The 27591-nt window shown below is 49.7% G+C and overlaps 1 protein-coding gene across 4 annotated transcripts in view; it reads right to left on the reverse strand.

Annotated features, from left to right (window-relative positions):
* The window catches only part of ITCH (itchy E3 ubiquitin protein ligase), a 1274207-nt gene that overhangs the window by 1012522 nt on the left and 234094 nt on the right, over positions 1-27591 (reverse strand). The window contains exon 1 of one of the 4 annotated variants that reach the window (XM_086932293.1): positions 15760-15890. The exons of the other annotated variants lie outside the window; for them this stretch is intronic. The gene's annotated coding sequence lies outside the window, so the exon portion shown is untranslated. Of the gene's footprint in view, positions 1-15759; positions 15891-27591 lie in introns of those variants that run through there. 4 annotated transcript variants of the gene reach the window in all.

Consider the following 27591-nt stretch of genomic DNA (forward strand, 5'->3'; position numbering starts at 1 on the left):
TGCTATGACGGAGTCTGCTTTGTTGAAGATGTGGTGAGGACATGGGTCTGTGGGGGATCCTGAGTGGATGGAATTCATCAGGCGGATGGTGTCCTCAGTGGAGATTGGGTTCCAGTCGTTAAGGGTGTTCACGGGGGGGAGATGATCAGCAGATGGTGGGGTGGGTTGGTTTCCGGGTTGGTTGTCAAAGCTGTTGTGGATGTCTGCAATCTTGTTGTGGAAAAATGAGGCTAGGGAGTCGCAGAGGATTTGAGAGGGGGTGATGTCGTTGGAGTTGGCCGAGGGATTGGAAAATTCCTTGACGATGTTGAAAAGTTCCTTGCTGTTGTGGGCGTTGTTGTCAAGTCGATCCTTGAATGCTGTTTTCTTGGCTTTTCGGATCAATTGGTGGTGAGTGCGGGTGGTGCATTTGAAGGCGTCCTTGGTGCTGGTGGTTGGGTCTTTTTTCCAGGCCTTTTCAAGGGAGCGGCAGAGTTTCTTGGACTTCTTGAGATCATCGTTGAACCATGAGGCCTTCTTGCTGCCAGGTTTGCTTTGACGATTTTTCAGTGGTGCTAAGGTGTCGGCGGTGTTGGATAACCATAGGGTGAGGTTGGCGGCGGCTTCGTTGGTGTTAGAAGAGAGGGCTGGGGAGTTTCGAAGGAGCGATGCGGAGATTTGGTCCGTGGTGATTTTGTTCCAGTTTCTTTGCAGGGTGGGTTGGAGGTGGATGTTGGGTTTTGGTTTGTTGTAGGTGAAGTGAACGCAGCTGTGGTCGGTCCAGAGGAGGTCCGTGGTGTGGCTGAAGGAGACATGGTTGCTGGATGTGAAGATGGGGTCGAGTGTGTGACCTGCGATGTGGGTGGGGGAAGTGACTAGTTGTTTAAGTCCGAGGTTGGCGAGGTTGTCCACAAGGGTGGCGGTGTTGCGGTCGGTGATCTTTTCAAGGTGAAAGTTGAGGTCTCCCAGAAGGATGTAGTCTTTGGAGGGGAGCGCGTGTGGAGTGATGAAGTCCGTGATGTCTTCACTGAATTTAGCTCGGGGTCCTGGTGGTCTGTAGAGGAGGGTGCCTCTGAGTGTGGTCTTGGGGTCGATGTGTATTTGGAAGTGGAGGTGTTCGGAGTTGGCGAGGTTGGTGTCAGAGCTGGTTGAGATGCGGATGGATTTCTTATGGACGATAGCGATCCCTCCTCCTGTGTGGCTGGTACGGTCTTTGCGAGTGATCTTATAGTCTTCAGGGATGGCAATGGTGATGTCTGGTGCGGAGGAAGCGTTCATCCATGTTTCCGTAAGGAAGGCGATGTCCGGAGAGATGGTGTCTAGTAGATTCCATAGGTCAATGGCGTGTCTGTGGACCGAGCGGGTGTTGAGAAGGATGCATTGTAGGTGGTTGGGGTCGGGGATCTGTGATGTGGTCGTGGCGGAGCTGTTGACGGTGCCGCTGAATTTGCAGGAGTAGCAAGAGAAAGGTCCATGGGTGTGTCCAGGAGCGGCTTGGACGCAGTTGGGGGCGCGACCGGGGTCAAGGGCTAGGAGGGTGGCGGCATCGTAGGTAATGCGGGAGGGCTGGGCAGCGCGGGGGGCAGGGGGTCTGGCGCTGGGCGCGGTCCAGGCGCGGACGGGCGTAGACGGGCTTACCTTTGGCGCACCTTCGGCGTGGACGCTGCGCGTGGAGGCATTGGCCATAAATGGATGGTGGAGGGGGCGGAGCGTGGGAGGGTCAGCAGCTGGGAGGCGGTAGCGGGGAGGAGGGGCAGGGAAAACAACAACAGCAAACAAGATGGAGGTGAGAGGGGAGGCGAGGCAGGGGCAGTAGGTCGCCTGGGACAGCGAAAATTAATACTATAATATACGATGCTGCCAGGTGGCCAAATACAGCTAAATGCAGTGCAGGGCGGGCGGCGCTACAAACACAAGCAATGCAGGGCGGGCGGCGCTATAATCACATGCGCTGTGAGCAATGATATTTTGAAAACACAGCGCAAATTGGTTACATGCAGGCGATACCAATGATTTACAGAATGCAGGCGATACCGTGATATTATTAGCAGTGTGAAGATCCCCAGGAAGACAGCAGCAGTACTGGGAGAGGAGCAAGGAGGGAGCAACCGGTCAGGAGCGAGTCCGGGCGGTCACAGGGGCTGAAAGGACGAGGTAGGCTCTGTGAACGTGGGTGGGAGGGTCAGCAGCTGGGAGGCGGTAGCGGGGAGGAGGGGCAGGGAAAACAACAACAGCAAACAAGATGGAGGTGAGAGGGGAGGCGAGGCAGGGGCAGTAGGTCGCCTGGGACAGCGAAAATTAATACTATAATATACGATGCTGCCAGGTGGCCAAATACAGCTAAATGCAGTGCAGGGCGGGCGGCGCTACAAACACAAGCAATGCAGGGCGGGCGGCGCTATAATCACATGCGCTGTGAGCAATGATATTTTGAAAACACAGCGCAAATTGGTTACATGCAGGCGATACCGTGATATTATTAGCAGTGTGAAGATCCCCAGGAAGACAGCAGCAGTACTGGGAGAGGAGCAAGGAGGGAGCAACCGGTCAGGAGCGAGTCCGGGCGGTGGACATGGCTCTTGTAGAGTGAGCCCTGACTTTTGCTGGCAATGGCCGTCCAGCTCTGTCATCACAAAAGGCAATTGCCAAAGATATCCATCTTGAAATACTTTGTTTAGAAAGCGGCATACCCTTCCGTGGTCTACTGAAGGCTATGAATAGCTGAGTTGATTTCCTGAAACTGGTGGTTTTTTCAATATAAAACTTCAGACACCTCCTAAGGTCCAATGAGTGCAGAGATCTTTCGGCTGCAGTGCTGGGATTTGGGAAAAATGACCTGAGGATCACTGGCTCATTTAAGTGGAAGTCCGACGGGACTTTAGGAATAAACCGAGTATTAGTTCTGAGAACCACTCGGTCACCCTTAAACAGGATGAAGGGGTCTTGTATGAGAACAGCCTGTAATTCACTGACCCTCCTTGCTGAGGTAAGCGCTAGTAGAAGGGCTGTCTTCCACGAAATATATTTGATATCCGCCCTATGGATGGGTTCAAAAGGGTGTTTCATCAATTGGTTAAGGACAGCATTGAGATGCCATGTTTGAGGAATTATTCGTGGTCGAGGAAAGGATCTGTAAAGTCCTTTGTGGAACTGTTTTATCAATCTATTAGACCGGAGGGACGGTCCTTTCAATGTTCTTTTAAATCTTGAAATCGCAGCCAGATGAACTCTAATGGATGCATGGGCCAAGCCCGACTGCACCAGATGTAGCAGATAGGGTAATATTTGTTCCGGAGAGGTGCGGAAGGGACGTAGACCGTTGTCCGCACACCATATACAAAAGCGTTTCCACTTCAGGGAATAGGTCTTGTTAGTGCTGTCCGCTCTTGCCTTGGCTAGGACGTCTTTACACTCCTGCGGAATGCTCAGCTTACTGAACAGACGGATTGGCGGCTGTAGTGAGAGACGATGAAGGTCCGTGAACCAGTGCTGTCTCGGCCAGAATGGGGCAATCAGAATCAACGTGCAAGGCTCCGCCTTCATCTTCCTGAGGACCCTGGGAATCATTGGAAATGGCGCAAATGCGTACGCAAATAGGTTGCGCCATGCTATGGAAAATGCATTTCCGAGGGACCTTGACTGGGGATGCCAACTTGCAAAGTTTTGGCATTTGGCGTTCTCCCTGGTCGCAAACAGGTCGATCTGCGGTGTTCACCACGCTGAAAAGATGTAAGCTACCATTTCCATGTCGAGTTCCCATTCGTGGGACAGAGACCTCTGCCTGCTCAGTACATCTACTATGACATTGTCCTTGCCTGGGACATACTCCGCTTTTAACGAGATGTTGTGGAGAACAAGCCAATTCCAGATCTTCTGCGATTCGCGAAATAGTGTGAGCGAACGCGTTCCTCCCTGTTTGTTCAAGTAGTGCATCGTCGTAGTGTTGTCGGTCCTGACGAGCACTGGGGAGTTCTTGATCCGTGGTAGGAAAGCCTGCAGGGCTAGGAAAACCGCTCTCAGCTCCAGGAGGTTGATATGAAGCTGTTTTTCCTGGTTCGTCCACTTGCCACTGATCTGTAATTCCTGAAGGACTGCTCCCCAACCCTCCAGAGAAGCATCCGTTGTTATTACGTGTGGAGCTGCATGGAGCAGAAACGGCAACCCCTGTGAGAGGTTCTTGAGTGACTTCCACCACTGCAATGCCTTGGTCATTTGCTGTGTGATCGCAATGCGGTCCTCGAAGGATCCCGAGCATTGAGTCCACTGACTGAACAGTCACGCATCCTGAGACGACAGTGCGGTATAAGCAGGATGCACGAGGACATCATCCCTAAGAGTGATTTGAAGGTACGGACTGGTAAAGTCTTCTTTGAAGCCACTGATGCGGCTATAGAGACAAGCTTGTGTTTCCTCTCCTGAGATGGGATTGCCTTCGCATTTTCCGTATCCAATGTCGCCCCGAGAAAGGTAATGACTCGAGAGGGCTGCAAAGTAGATTTCTCGTGGTTGAGTGTCAGACCCAAATGCCTGAAGAGATTCAGACAGGCGTTGGAGGATGCGGTTGAGTCTGCCAGAGATGGTGCCTGTACCAGCCAGTCGTCCAAATATGGGAAGACTTGGTGTCCGTGTTGCCTGAGGAATGCTGCAACCGGGGAGAGGCATTTGGTGAAAATCCTGGGTGCAGACTTGAGGCCAAACGGTAGGACACAGAATTGGTAGTGCTGACCTGCTACTGCAAATCTGAGGAATTTCCTGTGTCGTTTGTGGATAGAGATGTGAAAGTATGAGTCTTGTAGATCTAAAGAGGTCATGAAATCCCCCTCCTCTAAGAGTCCCAAGATCTCCTGGATCGTCACCATGCGAAACGATTGACTCTTCAAGAATGCGTTGAGTGTCCTGAGATGTTATGTTATGTTATGTTATTTGCATTTTAATGCGCACAGCTGCTCCAGCGAAGGAGCGTCCTGGCGCAGGGAAAGGTAAACACAACACAACACTAAATCCAGTAACAAAAAAGCAGAGGCGTTAAAAACAGGGAACATTTAAAACAGGAAGGTTTTCAAAGCCCTACGAAAGGATATTAAATCATCCAAGAGGCGGATTTCCAAGGGGAGCGCATTCCAGAGGGTTGCAGCTTTCACGCGGAAGGAGCGACCCCCCATCCGACTAAGTCTAAAACGGGGGACAACCACCAAGGATTGTCCAAGGGATCGGAGTGAGCGGGTAGGAACGTAGGGAGAGAGCAGTTTGTTAAGTATCACGGGTGCCAACTCTCTAAGAATTTTAAAAACCAGGCAAAGAGCCTTGAATTGGATTCGCTTGCTTATCGGGAGCCAGTGCAGGGACCGCAGAGTGTTAGAGGTGGGGCAGGTTCGGGGCAAGCCAACCACCGCCCTAGCCGCAGCGTTCTGGACTCGCTGTAAGCGAAGAATCTCGGCTTGGTTCGCTCCTAAAAGGAGTGAACTGGCGTAGTCCAGCCGAGAGATAATCATTGCTTGAATGACCAGCTGTCTTGTAGGAGCATCAAAAAATCTGAGCAGGGGTCTTAGCCCGCGTAATACTCCAAAACAGCAGGCCGCCACTCTCTTCGTGTGAGTCACAAAGCTTAGCGTGTGGTCAAGCCATACTCCCAGATTCCTGAGTTCCAATATGGGCCTCCATTTCTTCTCCTTCTTTTGAATCAGGAAGAAGCAGGAGTAAAATCCCTTCCCTTTGTGAGCTGATGGTACTCGCTCTATTGCCCATTTCTTTAACATAGAGGAGATTTCTTGAAGAAGCAATCGCATGTGGTTGTGTTGCATTATACGAGGAGGGGTTGTCGGGGGAATTGTTTTGAATTCTATGGAGTGTCCAAATTGTATCAATTGCAGCACCCATCGGACGGTTGTAATTGCTTTCTAATTGTGGAGGTAGTGGGTCAGGTCTCCTCCAATTTTGAAAGAATGAGATGGTGGAGGGACTGGCTGCTGGAAAAGGTCATTGGCGTCCGCCAGTGGTTTTCTTTTGGTTTTCCCTCTATAGTTGGATTTTCCATAAGAGGTCTGCCGACCTTGCTGCTGCTGTCGCGACTGGAATTGTGACCGACCTTGATTATAGGAATATGAGGACCTGTTTTGATAGTTTCCTCTGTAAGAGGATTGGCCTCTGCCCTTGTTCCCTCGAAAGGACTGATTTTTTAATTGAAGTGTGCCAAGTGCTCTTGCCGTGTCCGTATCCTTTTTTATCGCTTTCAGGGCCTCATCAATTTTTTCCCCAAATAGGTGTTGGCTGTCGTAAGGCATGTCGAGGACTTTAGATTGTACCTCCTGCCGAAATGAGGTAGCTTTGAGCCACCCCTGCCTTCGCAATACTGCTGCCCCTGCCAGCTGCCTAAAACCCATCATTGCTATATCCATAGCACAGTCGATCAGTTCAGAAGCCGATGTTTGACCCTCTTTGAGTAATGTAATGTAATCTAGTTTCTTATATAGCGCACGTATCACCACAAAGGGTATCTCGGCGCTTGCTTTGGGAACCCGTCCTGGTTTTTCCCTGTGGGATAGCCCAGCTGGGCACACCCAAGGTGAAAGCCAGGCATCCCGCCGCGGGGGCCGTAGTGGAGATTGAGCAAGCTATTGCCCAGAGTTGCAGAGCGTGAACCCCTGATTCAAGTAGGCACCGAAGCGAGAATTATCAGGTCCGTGGACATTTGGGCTCCAAACCCTGCCGCGTCAGGGATTGAACCCTGGTCCCGGGCCGACCTCTGCTTCTGGGTCTGCCTCCTCTAACCGGTGAGCCACACTTCTCCACAGTAGGGATTGAACCTCCTCTTTCGTGTCGTCTGGTAGCTCGGATAGATACGGAGCAATGTCAGCCCACAACTGCCTATTATACCTTCCTAACAGTGCAATTTAGTTTGCCACTTTCACTGTCATGGCTGAGGTGGTAGAGAACCGTTTTCCAATGCTGTCCAGCTTCCTGCCCTCCTTATCTGGTGGAGCGGTTACCTGCGAGGATGGGTTCCTAGCATTTTTCTGCGCCGCCTGAGTGACCACCGAATCCGGCTTGGAGTGACCTGTAAGGCAAGCTGGTGCCGTTGTTGGGGCTTTGTACTTCTTATCCAGTCTTGGCACAACCGCCGAACTGAGGCTGGTGTTTGCAATAATTGCAGACCCTGCTCCCATATGTGCTCCATAATGGGAATGGATCTGGTTGTCTTCTTAATCGGGTCCTTAAAATCATAAAGAAAACAGTCCATTTCATGAGATTCCATAGTCATATGGAACCTTTTGGCCGCTTTCTCTACCAGATTGTGGAACCCTCCTATGTCTGCAGGTGGTGAATCTGAGCTTGCGGGTTCAGCCGAGGCTGGAGAAGAAGCTATATAGTCCACATCGTCCCCGTGATCGGATTGGACCTCCCCCTCTTCTTGTTCTACCTCCTCATCGTCAGAAGACGGAAGATCTTGGACTGGCTCCCTTTCCTGACGGGACACTAAGGGCGGTGGTCTAGCACGTGGAGACGCAGTCACCCTAGTTGTTGATGGAACCGGTCCCGCTGCCTGTGGGGTGGAAGAATCTGGACACCGTTGTTTGTAGTCCTGGATCAAAAACCTTAAGTCTGATACTATGGATGCTGGTAGACATACCATTGGTGTGATTTGTGTCTGGACCTGTGATTGAACAGTATGTTCTTGAGTAATTTCCACCTCATCAACCTCATCGTCAGTGCTTTGGCACTTCAACACCAGGTGAGATGGACTCGTAGCCTGCATGTACTGTTCCTCATCTGAGTCGTCATCCTGTAGAAGACAAGATGGTGGCAATTTTTGCACCCTACTCGGAGACGTTAAGTCTGGTGTAAGCACCTTTTTTACGGTCTTTACTCTTTGAGAGGTTTGGGTAGACCATCCTCATCTGTCAAAACCGGAACCGACGACGGTAGGGTCGTCGACGGCATAGTAGCCACACTTCCCATCGACGGTGGAACCATCTCTGACTGCTTCCACAGCATCCTCGATTATGTCGTCGTCAGCGCCCTAGTCGACGATAACTGCACCGATGCAACCTTCGTCGACGGCGTCACCGCCGACGGAGTCTTCTTCGTCGTCGATGTCTTCGTCGACGGCACACCAGTCGACGAGAGAATCCTAGTCGACGGCAAAGGCGTCAACGTCCTTGGCTTCGTCGTCGACACTGACATCGTTGAAGACGTCGTCGACGAGATTTTATGCGTCGACGACTGGTTTTTAATGAGAATAATAGACGACACAGGCTTAACCGCCGACGACGATGGAGTAGTCTTGGTCGATGATGAAAACGCCGACGACGCCGTTGACACTGTCGTCGAAGTGGAAACATGGACAGGAGACACAGCCTTCTTTTGCGCTGACGATAGCGTTGACGATGTCGTAGTCGACGACGGTGCTAGCTTCCTGGAGGCAGGAACTTCCTTGTCAGACGCTGAAGATTTAGCCTCTGAAGACTTTTTAGCAGCCTTCTTAGGAGGAGCGTCTGTAGGGCTAGGGGAAGCAACCCTTGGCCTCTTCAAGGATAATTTAGAGGAGACAGAAGCAATCTCACCGACCTCTGATGACTCCAAGTTGTCTCTGGTCTTAAGTTTGTTCAGCCAGATTAAAAGTCGTCCTTTTCTGTCCTTAAGCGTTTTTGTAGAGAATGTTCTACAAATTTTGCATTCCTTTAGCGAATGATCCGGATACAGACAGTATAGGCATGTCTTGTGCTGATCCTCAATATGCAATCTCTTCTTATTACAAGAAGCACAAGCTCTGAAAAGACCCCTCTTCTGAGGGTCAGCCATAGTCAGATTTTGATGAAAGTAATCCAACTTTGTGAAGAAATTAGCTTGAAACAAGTAAACCTGAGGAGAACTCAGGTGGAGACTCCCTAGCACAACGTGCGGTAGAAAATCTGAGAGACTGAGGCTCCTGACAGGAAGGTTCTAGAGGGAGGTGTTAGCTGATTGGCTCTCTTCAGGAGTTTGGTCCTTTTTACATAACGACACAGATAGGCTACTAAGGTGAGGCCCTTAGGCCTACTTTTCTCTATATATGTCCATGGGACATTGCTTTTCTATATACCGGAGACTCCCGTCTCGATGACGGGGAAAGATTCAGGCATGTGAATCTATGAAAGACACCCATAATACTGGATAATCAGAAAATACAATTTTCTATTAAACATATAACATTCAATATATCAAAATCATCAGCTAGTTGAGCCATGCAATTCAGCAAGACCGGAGTAAAATTCCATCACACATCTATGTACACTCATACCCCCTGTACACCCACACAATTCTCATTTTGCACTGAACGCACATCAATCACCATGCTTGAGGCACTTTCACCCTGGACCCAGACACTTATCAACCTTCATACATGCACCACTCACCCTGCACAGAGAGCGCTCACACCATTTTCCCTGCACTCATACACTGCTTCCACACTTCTCATTAATCCCATAGGCAAAACCTAATGCACTTACCAATGCTTGTTCTCTCTACCTTTGCTGGGCCTCATGAGCACAGGCTCCTAGCTGGGAGGCTCAAGGGAGAGGGTTACAGCATAGGGAGAATGAAATAATTTAAGGTGCATTGTTGTGGGACACACAGGGCTGTAAGCAAAGCACTAGGTCTTAGGCAGATGTCAACAATAATCATGCATAGCGCCGGCTCTAGCAGAGTTTGTTAGAACAAAAGTCCTCTGCAAGTTTTGCAAAGCTGAGCCAGCTGGCCCTTGTCCTTTTTCTGTAAATCCCTGTGCTCCACAAGGAGCAGGCAAAGTCAATAACCATGCAAACCCACTTAAGGTCTTGCTATGTTTTACATGTTGTATGTACTAGAGCTTGGGTCTGATATCCGGAGTTACTCAAGGGGTATCTGTGAACGGGTGTGGTGACTGAGAGATCGTGTAGGGTGACTCTAAAGTCTGGGGTATAAGCCTCTTGATTTGGAAACCTAAGCAGAGATTGGCTGATGGCTCTCTCCTGCAGTCCATTCCTTTTTAGGTCTTGTGGCGTCGACTGCGCACATGTGCAGTCTTGCTCGCGAGATTTTATGATTTCAAGGGAGATTCACTAGAGGGCTTTAAGCCCTGTACCTCTTTCCTATTGGCCAACGTCACTGTTTATGCTAAATGGTGGCCGGCCATTGGGAAAGAGCTTGCGGTGACGTACAGTTTTCTCTCTTTCTTCCTTCCCACTTGGACTGACTGCCCTGACTTCCTGCTGGCGTAAAAGGTTTGTTATCTTCTTTATGGGTCCAAACAGATGGCCCCATAAAGAAGATAATAAACCTTTTATGGCAGCAGGAAGTCCAGCCAAGTCCATCCAAGTGGGAGGCCGGAGAGCGAGAAAACTGTCCGTCATGGCGAGCCCGTTGGAGCGCTTGTTCCGATCGTAAGTTTGTGTGGCTGTGTGCATGCACACACCCCTGTGGCTGTGTGCATGCACACACCCCTGTGGCGCGAAGCCGAGCATCACTGTCTTAAATCGAAGTGTTATTGACTTGTTCAGTCGAATATGCGTGATTTTTCTCGGGGTGCGTTCGAGATTGTAATGTTTTGTTTCCCATTTTCCGTGCATTCCAGCCCCGAGCTCGAAGTCCCATGGGGAGTGGCCCCTGACCTCTAAGTATCACCAGACGCAGAGCAAACGCCGCAGAGCCAGGTCGGGGCACCAAACGGAAGGCCCAGCCTTCATGTACAGCCGGAAATGCATAGTGGCACGCATAAGGACGTTATTGGCTTCATCTGAAATGCTGAGATAGGCTTTTCCTGCGCCTAATAGTAATAACAACTACTGGTAACATACACGCGCATGAGCTGGATCTTTCAGGTTGTGTAATGCAGAGTTATTGTGTCTTACTAACCTACCTCCCAGATTTAAGTTTCATACATCATCCTTTTTGGCTCCAAACCACAGAGACCGTTCTATGTAAGGAATGCCATCATTTATCTAACAAACGCCCGTTTATTGAGATGTGTGTGCAGACTTCGCGAATGTGTGGTGTGATGTGTTTTGTTTCCTATTTTCCGTGTATTCCAGCCCTGAGCTCCAAGTCCCATGGGGAGCGGCCCCTGACCTCTAAGTATCACTAGACGCAGAGCAAATGCAGCAGAGCCAGGTCGGGGCACCAACCGGAAGGCCCAGCCTTTATGTACAGCCGGAAATGCATAGGAAGCGGCATTAAGACATTATTGGCTTCATCTGAAAAGCTGAGATAGGCCTTTCCTGCGCCTAATAGTAATAACAACTACTGGTAACATACACGTGCATGCCCTGGATCTTTCAGGTTGTGTGATGCAGAGTTATTGTGTTTTACTAACCTACCTCCCAGATTTAAATTTCATACATCATATTTTTTGGCTCCAAACCACAGGGACCGTTCTATGTAAGGAATGCCATCATTCATCTAACAAACGCCCGTTTATTCAGATGTACGTGTCGTGTAGACTTTGCGAATGCGTGGTGTGATGTGTAAAGTTTTTGTGATAGAATGCTGTTTTTTAATCCACTTAGTGCTGCAAATGGATATTATCAAAATATAAACTTCCGTCCGTTTTACAGGTAGTAAATAATCACAAAGTGTCTGTCAAGGCCGTCTCATGACTACATTCTGTAAGCATGGGTGTTTTTAAATGTGCTTTCTGCTTAGTGCTTGGAAAATGCTTCTGGTACTCTGAACTGGAGAATGTAGTGTGACATTACTTAACACAGCAGCAGTATGGGGGCGTTGACTGCACATGGTCCTGTTTTGGCACTATTTCCATCAGTGCAGCCCCCCCCCATTATGGAAGATAGTCGTGTTCAGTTTCTCAAGCTCTGTCAAACCATTGCCTCTCATGTTAGATTGTCACCATGTGTCTTGTCTGCATACTGTTTATAAATCAAACCAGGTATACCTCCAGGTTGACATATGGTCAGTTTAGTTCCTTTTTGTTTTCCGCACCCAAAGGGAATGCCACATCCTACCAACTTATCTCCCTGCCACTTGGGTTCACTCAAAATAAGTGACCAAAAGTGAAAGCAATCCTTCAAACAGCTGAAGGTAGGAATTGCTTTAGATCCGTCTATTTACCATAGTGTTTCACATAGAAATTGTGAACCAGAAAGCGAACTTAACCCAGTGTGTGTCTCCGAGCCCCCAGGTTCTTAGCATGTCCTTCAAGGACTATTAACTGTTAATCTCTTGTGATCTGTCTTATTTCACACTTAAGAATCATATTCACTTATGGATGTAGAAGATTTACCCACAGCCAAAACAACCACTCCAGAAACAAGCATTTGCTAAGCAATAGGTGTTGCATTTACACAAGTTTAGGCTACTGGCATTGTAAATGACAATGTGTTTTGTTTACGTTGCAAAAAAACAAAACATAAATAAAAGGCATTGTGATTTAGAATGCCAATAGCTCAAACTCGTGTAAATGAGAGACCTGTTGCATTGCAAATGCTTGTTCACGTTTGGCACACGTATAAAGGGAGTCTGTTCTGTGCCTGGGAATACGTGGTTTACAAATGGACTGGTGAGTGCTGTCATCCACTGAGACCCAGGCGTGTGGGTTGCATGAAAAAAATGGTTTGCTTTTTGCTGGTGCTCTCTGCCTCGGACATCACAGTTTAAATGTAAGCTCTCCATGTCACCCTCTGCATATCTGTGTCCCTGGTAAGTTGGGAAGGTCTCCAGCCACTTTTCTTTGTATCAAGCATAGGGATCTCCTAACTCAGAAACTCGTCCACCCTCAGTTTCCTGTGTTGTAACACTCTTCCTTAGCAACAGAAAAATAACAAACCTTACAGATGGAGGTTATCAAACACTAGAGTCAGTCAGAATCAGTTTCAGTCTGGACATAGCTGGAATCCCACAAAAGTTAGCCAGCAATAACACCGGAATGCTGCTCTAGGATTGAAGGAGCCCTCTTAAACTGTGAAAGAAGAAGACCCACTGGCTGGTTTTGGCAGCTCGCCTAAATCATGACAAAGTAGTACCGGACCCCATAGTCAGTACTTTTATTCAACATCACAGACTTCACTAAGGAGGCTGCGACACAGTGCAAGAGAAAATAATGTGGACTAACTAGGAGTAGAATCTTTTCTTGTATGCGAACCTCCCTCCAGGCTGGACATAAGTCTAGGAGTGCCTCTAAAGTAGACTTGCTGCTATGACCTAGCAAGAGCAGAACGACAATAAATCCCTGTCAAGGAGTCAAACTGCACCCATCAACATGAAAAACTGCACAAGGCCCAGATGACTGGAAAAACCTGAATGAGAACAGCTCGAAAGACTGACACTGACTCGAAGCCAAAAGATTAGCCTAATCAAACTGCCCAGAACAAATGCCAGGAGGACATCTCGGTCAAAGAGTTGTGCCAGCATCTTCACAGAGTGACATGGGTGAGCATTTTTCATCCCTGACCCACCCATGCCTGTAAGGTGCCCTAGATAACCTCGCCTCAGGCCAAGAGGGATAACTAGACAACAAGACATAACACTTGTGGCATGTAATAATTGTTATAGCCCTTACGGCTCAGAAGACAGATTAAATAGTTCACTACCAAGTTGTTTTAGATGCATTTGTGTTCTTTTTGTAACTGAATGGTTATATTAAAAAACCAAAAGGTTTCCTTTTCCACAATTTTTGTATATTCAAAAACCAAAATAAAAGAAAGCTTGAATATATTCCAAACAGAAGCACACACACCTTTAAAAGAACAAGTTCTAGGTAAAATGGAGATAAATATGTTCCCGAATTTCATTCTATAAAATGCAGGCAGTGATATCAAAATAAGCACTGCGAGCCAGAACACATTTCTGGGCTCCACATTTCTAATCTACTCACTCGCACACCATCTGGAACACATGTTACAATGTTAAATGTACATTGTAAAATAAGTAAATCCAATAATAGTAAGTATTCTTAAGTTGGTTTATTAGTCATAGTTGGTAGTAAGGAAGGCCCCACCGGGAGCAGCATCCAGCTGCTCAGCCCCACTCACTCAAACTGATCACACATTCAAACCATGCATACACGAACATTCCAATGACATCACACACACAGGCTGAGCAGCAGAGAAGGAGAAGACCAGAATATAACACATCTCCCTCTTTTAAAACAAAGAAAAGAAAAGAAAGCAAGAGGAAATAAATACAGTATGCCCTGACTATGACAAGGTCAGGATATCAAATAAGCAGTCAACACAAATAAATGAATGACTACAAATAAAAATTCTGAAATAGCAATAAAGCATAATATAGGAATTATTGCACAAAACATGAAAAGAGGCATAAAATCACCTCGCATAAAACAATTGGCACAGACATCAAATAACAAAACAATCTGACAAAATAGATCTCACATAACCACCTTCCCCCATCACAAACCAAAACCCTAAATATCACAAATCATGCCAGTTGGCCAGACTGTCACAAAAAGCAATAGACAGGGAACCAAACTAGATAAAATGGCGTCCCAATAGAATAACAAAATTAGGACGCAGAAGTCCCCACACGCTACCCGAAACACACTTAAAATAAAACACACAGCACAAGGCGCATAACTCCGAGTGCATGGGGTACATGACACCCCAAGTTAATGTACTCAAATTACAACATTCCGCACGAGGTACACGACTCCCCAGCGGCTCTCTGTAAAACTGAACACCTCTAACTGAATAGAGCACTTGCGTGGTTCAACAAAATAAATCATGAATGAACAGAACATAGGACTCTGGAGCCCCATATAATTTAACCTGAAACAGATGGAGCACCTCAAACAATGAGCACCTATGTGGCTCCGCAAAAGATACACACTAAAAATCCAAACTTAAAAAACTAATCTTCAGAAAATTCACACTAGGATTGAACACCTCAAAACATTTTGAGCACTAAAAGTGGTTCAATGCAATAGAAGAAAAATGTAGCCCCTGCACAACTCCTCACAGTAAAAATGTGAACTCCTCTATTAGAATAGAGCACTAAGAAAAGTGGTTCATCGAAAACATACAGCAAAATAAATCTCAATACCTACCAAAACATATAGCAGAATCACACGTTCCTACTAATAATCACTGGAAATAAATTCAATTGAGCATCCCAACTCAAATAGCGCACTCCTATAACTCAAAAAATTAAAGCCAATACTACAAAGAATGAACTCCTCAAATAAAATGAGCACAAATGTGGTTCATTACTATAAAAGAAAAATCTAAAACTTCCACGACTTTGCGTAGTAAAACATGACCACTAAAAATCATCACTTAAAGAAAACAAATGAGCACCTGAAAAAAAGTTCCAGTACATAAGTAGCTAAATTCAGTAAACGTAAATTAATCTATTAAAATGACAGTAAAGGAGCACATTAACAAAGATCTCAGCATATAAACAGTTCATGTAGTAACAGTAAATCAAATCAGTCTCTCTGAACATAACATGTAAACAAGGGTAAACATATCATCACAAGTACACATGTGATTAGCAAATAATTCAAAACAAGAAACTAAAACAATAAAAGTAGTCACCGTTGTCACAATAAACAGATCCACTTCTTCAGCAAGGCAGGTAAATGACATTCAAAGAATTGAATCCACAGTGTCCAAATCGAATGGATAATATTTTCCTGTAGTCGTGCCATAATGAAAAATAGACACTAGATGGCGCAGATGGAACGGAATTAATGTATGCAGTACATAATGTTGGAAGTTTCCGAAGAAAACAGCTCCGGTGAGCAATCTGTGGCAGTTTCAAAATCAATCTCAGTCAAAATGTCTATTAACACAGTACCTTTCTCATGAAGAACACTTTGAAAATCCGCTTGATGTTACTGAGGAGACAGGAGCACAATGAAAGAACTTAGGCAGTCAGTCATCCGTAATCTCAACGCTCTTTGACCCTGCCATGACAGTTGTTGCCAATGATGCACGTACGTGCGCATAAACACTGCGTGAACTTGACCCTTCATGACGCTGACGCGCGTCCATAGATGACATCGTGTTCCACAGAATCACCAATACTGTGGCAGTATTCTGTTGCGTCATCATTCAGCATTCAGCCGGCCAAGAAACAGATCTTCAGCTGAAGAAAAAGACAGTTGGAAATGACGGTAGGCAAAGTACAGTACGTTACAAATGGCAATGGATTTGGCAGGCATACCAGCCCCACAATTTGAAATACAGCTTCAGGCTGAAACTCCTCCTTTTTTATGTCAAAGTCCGACGGTCCAGAAAATTAAATCTAATATTTTAAAACCCATATAAAGTCCAACGCTTGTAACATACCTTTATGGATGTCTTTATGGATGGCTGTCAGATGTAACATGACACCGGTGGGGCATCAAAAGCGTTGCTTGTCTTCTTAAAGCTTTTTCCACAGTTAATTTGCAATCATTTTTGTAGTTCCATGTTTCAAGTTTCAAATGTAGTTCCTGCACACGTAGTTCTTTCTCCCTCGTCGCCATTGTTACAATGTTAAATGTACATTGTAAAATAAGTAAATCCAATAATAGTAAGTATTCTTAAGTTGGTTTATTAGTCATAGTTGGTAATAAGGAAGGCCCCACCGGGAGCAACATCCAGCTGCTCAGCCCCACTCACTCAAACTGATCACACATTCAAACCATGCATACACGAACATTCCAATGACATCACACACACAGGCTGAGCAGCAGAGAAGGAGAAGACCAGAATATAATAACACATTACTCAAAAAATGGCCCTTTTAAGCAGTCCTGCACACTGTAGTCCATTCAATACATCAGCCATGGAAATTAAAACCCTGGCTTAAAAACACTGGGCAGGCTCCCATGGGGGCAAACCTCTGTTCAGAATTGTCTTCCTTGTGTAGAAGCTTTTCATCTTCTTTCTCACATACGTACTTTGCTGTCGTATTATGAATTCACAATGTACGTGGTAACCTCTCTGACCTCATCCAGCTCGAAGTAAAGATACTTTCTGAAGGCCTGGGCAATAAGGGCATATATAAATTAGATCATTCATTATTAAACAACTCTTCAGATCGCCTACTAGAGTTAAAAGCTACATAGGAGAATGATGTGGGAAAGTTCGAATGAGGATGACTGGGCAGAGATCAAGATGGCTGTCAGGCCTCTGACAAAATCCTCTCTGTTTTGCCTTATCTAGTTTAAGTACTTCCAAAGATTATATTATTATCCAAAACAACTCTGGAAGATAGGTCAAGCACAAGATCCTCTATATACAAGATGTAAAATCTCCACGGGCACATATTGTCATGCAATATGTGAATGGCCAGTAATAGCACAATATTGGCAAAAAAACAGCACAAATAATAGAGGTCATGGTGGATAATAGGATAAGCTTGGACCCCAAGATGAAGTACTGGGGCTCGTGGATGAGTGGGGAGCATCATGCTGCATTAGGGCATTGGGAGGGGTCGGTTAATCGCCAAAAGAAGCATTTCTAAACAGAGATGCTTTAATGGAGCTCCTCACAGCGGGTGGATGGATGCGAGATATGGACGTTTGTGCCAAAATAAGGAGCTGGTCCACACAGCGAGAGGTTGTCTCAAAAAGCATACCTAGATTTAGGATAAGTGGTGGGAATACTCTCATAGGGGATAACACTGGTTTGGATATGGAAATATAGCACCGCAGGTGCTCAACTGTGTTCATTTTGTGAACTTATCAACAGGATAAAGATACTTTTGTTTGAAAATCCTTTGGCTGTGACAGATGGTGTGATATATTCCCTGTGCTGTATTATTAAATCTTTTATTTGATTTTTTTTTAAAACAATAAAAAAATTGGGGGGAAAAAAGAATTCACAAGGTAATGGTATTCTATAAATAAGTACATTCTGCTCTTGGAAACTCTAAAATTAAAAACAAACATAACACTGTTAATCACTCATGGGTATTGCTTCCTCTTCATTTAACAGTCTCTCAAGTTGTGATTCCATGCCATCTTCATTGACAGTTTAGACTAGAATTAGAAGACTTTTTTACATCACACCGAATGATTTGTATAGATTTCTTCCATGTACCAGTAGTTTAAGCTATAATTATTGTTGTGAACAGCTGTAATAACTCATTATGAAGAGTTTTCACCAAAGTGTGATCTACGTAGTAAAACTGAAATAGTATTCCTCTTACTTCTAACTTAGCTTTTTAGTAAGCTCCTCTGATCCCAACAGTGACAAACTTGTCACGCCTCAGTGCAATCGGGCAACTGTCTTTTTATTACCTTGAATATTCACGGACATGATTTTAAATGTGCCTTTCACGCATATTCTTTTTCTCTTTCAAGGAATGTGCATTTATGTGGAAAGAATTGTTTACAGATTTATATAGAGTAAGGTGGATTTTGTAGCCCTAGAAAGGGCAACCAAAAAACGAATACCCTTACAAAATGTGAGACTTGGGCGTTCTGAAAGCAAATACCAAATTTGATTTATTGTTAATCTGATCAAAGGTATCACAGTATTGAAACTGTTTGAACAGCATTTCTCAAACCAACGTGTTTGGCTATACCACAGCAATAGCCAATAAAACGCATTTGCACAATGCAGTTATTGTCAAACCAGGGGCTCAAAAACTAAATCTTTTAGTAGAGCCTTTGATGGAAGAATGACTATTAGCTTTTTTTTCTCCAAATTTCAAACCACAGTCTCCAAAGCAGGGATTACTTTTGAGAGGGGCAGTCTTCCTACATATTTGAAAGAAGGGAGGATGTTAGGTAGTCTGAAGTTTGATGAACAAGGGCTTTTCCAATAACCCGATTGAATCTTCTAAGAGGAGAAAATTATCACATGCGATCTTTCTGGAAACGTTAGTAGAAGTTGGTCCTTGCCCAAGATGGTTTAGGAAAATGGAGTGCCACAGTCTGGGTGTATTAAGAAACTAATGTTCCAAATCACAAGAGGAAATAAGGCCTAGTAACCAAGTTGCTGACATGGTAACAAAACCTGCATCCTAACCTCTGCTTTAGAGCTTGACGAAAATGTGTACAATTGTGTGAATGCAACTGTCTCCCAATGCATCAAGACATATGTGTATAACATCACGTAATCATGTAATTAAAACAAAAGAAATCAGCTGTGGGCTAACTAATATTATCCCAATGAATCATTCTCCTGTCCATCACTATCATAACTGCACTTATTGTGTGTTCCCATTGCACACTACAGAGCATTCTGTCTTATGTATAGCACCACACGATTCAGATGCTTCTGCTGCATTAAATATGGTCGATAAATCACTCAACTGTTCCCCACCATGGAGTTCGGTTTCCACAAAAATAAATACTGAATAAACAAAATATGCAACCATTCCTTCCCCGCTACTTGCTCAAAAGGTGAAATGTCTTTCCTCCGTCAAATATTACGTGGCCTGCAACAAAATTAAGGAGCCAAAACTTTAATTTGTCCCAACTCAAATTATAACACAGTTTATTAAATTTCTAAAGTTCATAATAATTAGTGTAATACAATTTGTCATTTATAGTGTGCAAACAAACTGAAATGCCCAATGGTTTACAAATTAAGAACTCAACAACATTCATTTTTTTCAACTTCTGAAAGACAAAATGCTAGTCTGCCCTTCCTGATTTCAAACCCATATCCTTCTGATGGTTTGAATGCAGGACTTTGTCTCATTCTAAATAACAAGGGCAGAAATTTTGAATTTAGAACAGGCAAATTCCAAATGGATTTTTCCAACGTCATTTTTAACGTGAATTCAGTTACATAATGAGAAAACTTCTGAAAGACAAAATGCTAGTCTGCCCTTCCTGATTTCAAACCCATATCCTTCAGATGGCTTGACTGGAGGACTTTGTCTCATTCTAAATAACAAGGGCAGAAATTTAGAGCAGGCAAATTCCAAATGGATTTTTCCAACGTCATTTTTGTTCAAATCTGTTTTTATTGTGAACACAGCGATAAGCCTACAACCCCTTATCGGGGCCGGCCGCGCAGAGAAAAGCCAGTAGGTGTAATTAACCAGGGGAATCATTAACACAGCGCCCTGCCTACAACCCCCGGAGGGGGCCGGCCGCGTGGCTTGAGGGAGAGCATAGCAAGAGGTAGCCATATGGTGGCAGTGTGTCGTTTTGCGGGGGAGGCGCGTATGGGAAGGAAAGCAGTGGTGTCACATTTTCAAAGGCCCAACAGGGACCAAACTGCCCCAAAGAGGGGCGGAAGCCAGAGTGGCAAGCAGGAAAGAAGAAATAGTCGGAAGAGGAGTGAGCAGTGGCGAGGTGGAGAGGGGCCAGGGAGGTGTACCTGCGGTTGCCTATAGGAGATTTTAAAAAGAAAACAAACCAGCACTGGGGGAGGCGACTAGGGGTCTAGTCTGCTTGGATCAGCAGGGACGAGGGCGTCCTCGAACAATTGCAGAGCGTGGAGCCTGGGAGGCATGTGGCGGGCGTAGCTTATGGAGCACAGGTGGCGCACAAGAGGTTCCCAAACCGCCTTGAAGCGTACCCCCCTCAATTGTATCCGCGCCTTGAGCAGCTCCATGGTCAGGACCTGCCAAATGCGCACGAACCAGGAAGCTATCGGCGGTGGCTCAGCCCGCTTCCAGTACAGAGCTATGAGTTGCTTGGCAGCGCCTAACATGTGAAGGGTGAGGATCCAGTCGCTGCGCGTGAGGGCTCTAAGTGTGGGGGGTCGAATGCCCAGCAGGAGTGTGCAAACCTCCTCAGGGAGGGGAAAACCCAACACCTTCTTAATGTGACTAAGGACCTCCTTCCAAAAGACAGCCAGGGCGGGGCACGACCACCAGATGTGTACGAAGTCACCAGTCGCAGTGCCACACCTCCAACACAGCGGCGAGGAAGCGGGGAACATTTTGTTGAGTCGCAGGGGGGTGTAGTACCATTGCGTTAGCATCTTATACGCGTTTTCCCTCTGCGGGATGCTGCGGTAGGATTTGGGGATGTCATTCCAGAGCCGAGTCCATTGGGATGGCGTGATTTCAGTGCCAGTCGCCGCCTGCCACTGCCTCTGGTAGGGATGCGCGGGCGGGGTGGTGGGGTGCTGCAGGATGTTGTAAATTTGGGAGATAAGTCGTTTCAGTCCCCCGAGGGAGCGTGCCAACTTCTCAAATGGGGTATACGCCCTGGAAGCAGCCTGATACATGTCGTCTCCCGAGACCCAGTGGCGCAGCTGCGCATATTGCAAGCCGGCGGTTAAAGGGAGGCTGAATTCTTCTCTGCAGTCCAGCCACGATTTAGGCGACCCACCGAGAAAGATCTCCTGCAACCCTGCAGTCTCCTTGTGTCCAACTCTCGAAAGCTCGGGTCCGGGCAGCAGGGGGAAAGTGTGGGTTACCCGCAATGGGGGTGTGCGGCGAGGGGAACGTGGTTAGACCCTTGGACACCGCCACTCGGTCCCATACTTCTAGAACCGTCTTCGTGGGGACTGCCATATATGCGCTTCTGGAACGCGCCACCCGCGGTAACCAAGGCAGGTCCCATATGGTGCGCCCCGTGACCACCCGGTCCATGTGGAACCAGTGCTTGTCGCTTTCGCGTGCACCCCATTCTATCACGAACCGGAGGTGCGCCGCCCAGTAGTAGTGGAGGAGATTCGGGCAGGCGAGGCCACCCCTGTCCCTCGGTTCCATGAGGACTTTCTGCGAGAACCGGGGTCGCTTGCCCCCCCATATGAAGGACGTGAGGTCGCGTTGGAGGTTCCTGATGCAGTGGATCGGGATCGGAGTGGGGAGGCACTGGAAAACAGAGAATGCGGGGGAGGACCGACATCTTGACCGCATTGAGCCGCCCCAGCCAGGATATCATCAAGGGTTTCCATTTCCGCAGGTCCGCCAAGACTTCCTTGCGGCAAGAGGCCCAGTTTCTGGAGGACCACGAGTCGAGGTGGGGCGTGAGGTCCAGACCCAGGTATTTAATGTGGTCATCCGCCCAACGGTAGGGCGTGACCCCCTTCAGGAAGGAGACCTCCTCCTCGGGGATGGTGAGGTTTAGCGCCCAAGATTTGGTGTGGTTAATTTTAAGGCCGGACGCCTGCTCAAACAGTGAGAGGGCTTCGTGCACCGCTGGGAGGGAGACCCGAGGGTTCGTGAGAGTGAGAATCAGATCGTCCGCGAACAGCGCTACCTTGTTGGTGCGTCCCCCATGGGGGATACCATGAACGCCAGGTGCGCGCCTAATCAGCTCCGCCAGCGGCTCAACCGCTAGAGCAAACAGGAGCGGCGAGAGCGGGCATCCCTGCCTCGTGCCCCTGCGAATCGAAAGTGGCGGTGTCAGTTGGCCGTTGACCCGAATTCTGGCCTGCGGCCCGAGGTAAGGGGCCATGCACCTGGAGATCATGCGAGGGCCAAGACCTAATTTCTTGAGGACCGCCCGTAGGAAGGTCCAGTCGACCCGGTCGAAGGCCTTCTCTGCGTCCAGCGAGAGGAGGCAGGCCGGGATTTTCCAATGGTGCACCTTTCCCACCAAGTGCGCCAGCCTACGGACGTTGTCGGCTCCCTGGCGATCCTGTATAAAGCCCACCTGGTCCGGGTTCACCAATCCCGGCATGTGTGGGTCCAGCCGCTTGGCCAGGATCTTAGTGTAGATCTTGAGATCAGTATTGAGGAGGGCTATGGGGCGATGGGAGGCACACAGGTCGGGGTCCTTTCCAGGCTTGGGGATCAGGGCAATTTCCGCCAGGCCCATATCAGGGGACGGGCCAGTAGCGCCGGAGAAGGAGCTGTAGAGCCGCAGCAAATGCGGGCGGAGCTGGGACAGGAACAGGCGATAGAAGGCCAACGGCAGGCCGTCCGGACCCGGGGTTTTCCCCACGGGGAGGTCCTTGACCGCTTCCGTTATTTCCTCCTCCAGCAGAGGACCCTCCAACGTGGCTGCACACGCCGGGGACAGTGGGGACCCCTCGAATTCCGCGAGGATGGCCTCCCGCGCCTCCGCAGACGTGGGCTCCTCAGCATATAGCGAGGAGTAGTAATCGACAAACGCTGCCTGCTTGGCCTTCTCAGAGGTGGCGCAGGTGCCGTCCTGCCGCTTGACATTGGCGATGTGGGCCCTAGCGGCACGTGCCCGAAGTCTGCTGGCCAGTAGGCGACCAACCTTGTCCCCTCCCTCGTAATATCGTTGCTTGAGCGCTAGCAGGGAGTGCTCCGCCTTGTTGGTGCGCAGGGTGCGGAGTTGCCCCCTGAGATTGGCGAGAGTTCTCTTTGACACCCGCGAAGGGGAGTCCCGGTCCCGGGCCTCTGCCAGTTTGATCTCGGCAGCCAGGTCAGTTTCCATCTTAAACGCTTCCTTCCTTCGCGCCACCGCCAGGGAGGTGATGTGGCCCCGAATGGTGGCCTTGAAGGCGTCCCAGATCGTGTGGAAGGGCAGGTCAGGGGTGTCATTAACGGCGAAATACGAGTCTATGGCGTCACGGATGCTGGCGACGTCGTCCGGGTCCCGAAGGATCCTCGGCGGGAGCACCCATCTGCGTTCACGAGGGGCACGGGCCAGGGGGTCCTGAAGCAAAAGTTCCACGTGAGCGTGGTCCGACAGGGAAATGTCGGATATAGTGGCAGCTAAGGAGTCACGGGCCAATTCAAGGGAGGTGAAGAGATAGTCGATTCGGGAGTATGTCCGATGGGAGTGTGAATAGAAGGAGTAGTCTCGGGTCCCCGGGTTGTGGTAGCGCCACACGTCCACGAGGCCCAGATCGGTAAGCTGCGTTCTAAGGGTAGAGGACATTGCTCCAGCACCATTAGAGGGGCCTCCCGCACGATCTAACTCTGGGTCCCAAACAAGATTGAAGTCTCCGCCCAGGATCACATTAGTGTCGCCCGATGGGAACTGATCCCGCAGAAGTGCCTGGAGGTATTTGTCCTGCGACTGGTTGGGTGCATACACACATCCTAGAGTGAGCCGTGCACCGCCCATCTGTACCGTGGCTCGGAGGAACCGCCCGTCAGCGCTTTTGAAGGGTTTCACGGATCCCCGCCTAATGCCAGCCCTGCAGAGGATTGCCACCCCCGCTGTCTTGGTGTCAGAGGATGCCCAGAACTGTGTGGGGTATCTAGGGTGTGCCATGCGCTTAATGTCCCCCCTGAGAAGGTGCGTCTCCTGGAGGAGGATAATGTCAGGGGAGTGGTGTAGGAGGTAGCGCCATATCTGCTTCCGTTTGTTGGGGGAGTTGAGCCCTTTGACGTTGAGGGAGAGGACCTTCAGGGGTGTAGGGATGTTCGCTGTCATAGCGCCAAGGGGGAGTGGAGTCGCGCAAGACCCAGCTTAGCAGACCCCCCCGCAGAGAGGACAACAGCAGCCTCGCCTCGCCTCAAGCGCGTCAACCCCCGCAGGTCCCACCACGCCGCCCCTCCGCAAGCGCGGGAAGAGAGTGGTATGAGAGGGCAGTGTAAGAGAGAAGTAGGAAGAGGAAAGAGAGAAAAAAGAGAAAAGGCGCAGAGAAGAAACAGAACCAAAACAGGCCAACAGGGCCAGTGTACAATGTCCCAGGTACCGGACATCCTCTACCCGAGGGTTTGGATGAACTCAGGAATGTCACTTCCTACGGGACAAAGGGAGGGAGCGGAGATCTGGGTAGGTGAAATGAAAGCAAGTCGTCTCAGAGTCCGTTCACCCCGCTGCCTCAAGGTAGTCCGGGGGTGTGTCGATCCGTGGGGTCCACACGGTCCATTCAGGCGCCTACAGGGCGCTGGGGTTTAGTGGTGTGGCACATGTCCTGGTAGAGGCAAAGGGTATCGTCCATTCCCTCTGACCCCCGTTAGTGAGAGGGGGGGGCCCCACCCCCAAGAACAGTGGGGTTAGGTCACCCTGGCACAAGAGGATAGATCAAAGTGTCCAGAGGGCAGGCGTGTGTTCAGGGCAGCTTGAGTCACAATAGTGATGGTCAGTGGCCTTCCGGAGTCGAGGGGCGATCCCCACCCTCAGAGCCAGAAGCGATAGGTTGGGAGGCCTGCTCCTCGCGGTCGCCCTCAAGGGAGCGGATGTGTGCGATGATGTCCTGCTTGGCCTGCGAGGTATTGAGTGCGTCCACCGGAGGGGATCGTCGACGTTTGCGCACAGTGGACCATTCTGGACGTGAAGGGGCCGTCCCAGAGTGGGGAGGGCGAGCTGGACTGTGGTCCGGGGATTCCGGCATGCCCAGCAGTTGTGCCGCTTCTCGATAGGACCTGAGTGCCCTGCGCTTGCCCTCCCACCTGAAGATAAGAGCAAAAGGATGGCCCCACTGGTACGAGATGTTGAGGGTCCGGAGTCTCTCTGTGATCGGGCGGAAGACCTTCCGTCTATGGAGTGTGGTGGGGGCTAAGTCCTGAAAAATCTGGATCTTGTGGCCCTCATACTGCAAGTCCGGGTTGTCCCTAGCCGCTTTCAAAATGGCCTCCTTCTCAGTGAAGTAATGGAGTCTGGTGACGATGTCGGGCAGGAGGCCCGCTTTTCCCCCCGCTCCAAAGACTCGGTGTGCGCGGTCGAGCGCGGCGGGGGGGGCGTCTTCCTCGCCCCACACCGCTTGCAGGAGTAGGGCCACGTAGGCCATGGTATTAGTCCCCTCTTCTCCGAGTGGCACGCCCCGTATGCGGAGGTTATTGCGGCGTCCCCTGTTTTCCAGGTCTTCCTGCTTGATCTGGAGCTGGATATGTTGCTCCTCAAGGGTCGCCACTCTCTGCCAGATCTGTTCCAGGTCTTCGGTGCGGGAGTCGACCGTTTTCTCTAGGCCGTCGACCCGGTCGCCAAGGTCGGTGACTTCCCTGCGTAGTTCTTTGACGCATGTGTGGACCTCCGTCCTGAGGAACCCAATCTCAGTCTTTAGATCGGCCATGAAGGAAGACATGAAGGCCTGCGTCACTGGCGGAGAGTCGGCTGGTGGTGGGGGTTTCCCCCCCGATGCTGGTGGGGGGCCCCCGGAGGATGATGGCGAGCCCGCCTTGCCCCACATGGAAGCCACCGATGCCCCTCTGGTCGTCGTGGGCGGGGGGTCCGGCTTGTTCCCCTTGCCGCGGGTCATGGTCCACTCAGGGTGCCAAAAGGCAGCGGGAGGCTGGGTCAGACACTGCGCACAACCCCTGGTCGGTGGTGAGGGATAATCCGGGGGAGGCCGCGGGTGCCCCCGTGATCCAGCCGCCCGGGTCCCACAGTCAGAGGCTCAGGACCACGAGGCAAGAGATGGCGGTGCGCGCCTCGGCCCTCACGAGTCCGGAGCCGGAGCTGTCCGCTGACAGAACGCGGGGCACACTCAAGCAGTAGTAGGCCAGTAGTAGTCCAAGATGTGAAGGGGCCGCTGGAGCGGGGGCAGGCTGCGCAGCCAGGAAGAGCAAGGTAGCGTGCAGGCCAGGCCTGGGGCCTACAGTCGGAGGGCCTCCGATGGTACGTGGTGTAGCGCAGTCTCCCGGTCCCGCCCGGGTCAGGATCCACTCCCGGCGCGGCGCCCAGCTGGCCCCGCGGCGGCGGCGGAGGAGTGTCCAAGAGGGTTCCCCCGGGCATCTCAGCAGCAAGTGGTCCGGAGTCAGGGGGAGAAGATAGTGGGGGCCCCCGGTGTCCTGGTATATTCACAGCAGGGCCGTCTAGTCCGTAGTGCACCAGGCCGACAGGGCCGGGCTGTAGCGGGGAGGCGGTCAGGGGATGAGGTCTGCAGAGCTGGGGCCCTCCAAGGCGCAAGTCTCGCCAACAAGCAGCGTCGGGCCGCCCCCCCAGACCGCTGTCCAGGGCAGCAGGGAGCGCTCAGGTAGGGGTCGCCTGTACGTGGGGGGAAGATGGCGGGCAGACCCGCGGTCGGGCCCCACTATCGCCGGGCCCCTCCGGGAAATGGTTGGGGGGGGAGGGGGGGCGGCGCGCTGCAGCTCACCGGATGGATCCAACGATGGGCGAGGGAGCCGTGTCCAGGGCTCGTGGGCAGGGGGCCTCCGGCGACCCCTCCGGACCGGGCCTGGTGTTCCCGCCAAAGCCGGGGGCTCGCGTAGATGCGGCGCCCAGGCCGCTGCTGTGTGCCCCACTGGTGGCAGCCCGGCCCCGGCAGCTTCGACGCGTCTTGGCTGGCGTCAGGCAGGTTCCGCTGATGGGATGGAGCCGCAGGAGGGATCAGGGGTGCTCCGGAGCCTCACCCGGACCGCAGTGTCAGTCCCCTCCGTGGGAGCCGGACCAGACGTCTTGGCAGCAGGCCCCGCTGTAAGATGGCGGCCACCGGCCGATCACAGGGGCCTCGGAACTAAGCGCTGCGACCGCGTGTGCTCACACAGCCTCGGTTCGCCGCCAGAAAGGATCGCCAGCAGGGTCGGCAGTGCGCAGGGGGTCCCCAGGAGCAGATGCCCCCCGAAACTACGCTGAATCAGGCTTGATAGAGCAGCGGGCGACGGAGCTCGCTCGAGACACGTCTGCTCACATCGCTGTCTCGGCCACACCCCCCAACGTCATTTTTAACATGAATTCAGTTACATAATGAGAAAACCGAGGACTAAAAATTAATGTTATGTTTTGTGCAATCAGAAAAGCTCTCAATGGTTAATTAAGTTTCAGTTTTCAATTGAGTCTCTGCTTGTTTGATATCTGGGAATGATAGTACACTTCTTACTACTGTTTGAGTTTCTGTATTTTTAAAATAAACAGCAAGGTCAAGCAGTTTCACTGACTGCATTCATAAAGCAAGCTCTCATTAGGTTGCATGA

This window comes from Lissotriton vulgaris, chromosome 7, assembly GCF_964263255.1.
Source record: "Lissotriton vulgaris chromosome 7, aLisVul1.2, whole genome shotgun sequence".
NCBI classification, from domain to species: Eukaryota; Metazoa; Chordata; class Amphibia; order Caudata; family Salamandridae; genus Lissotriton; species Lissotriton vulgaris.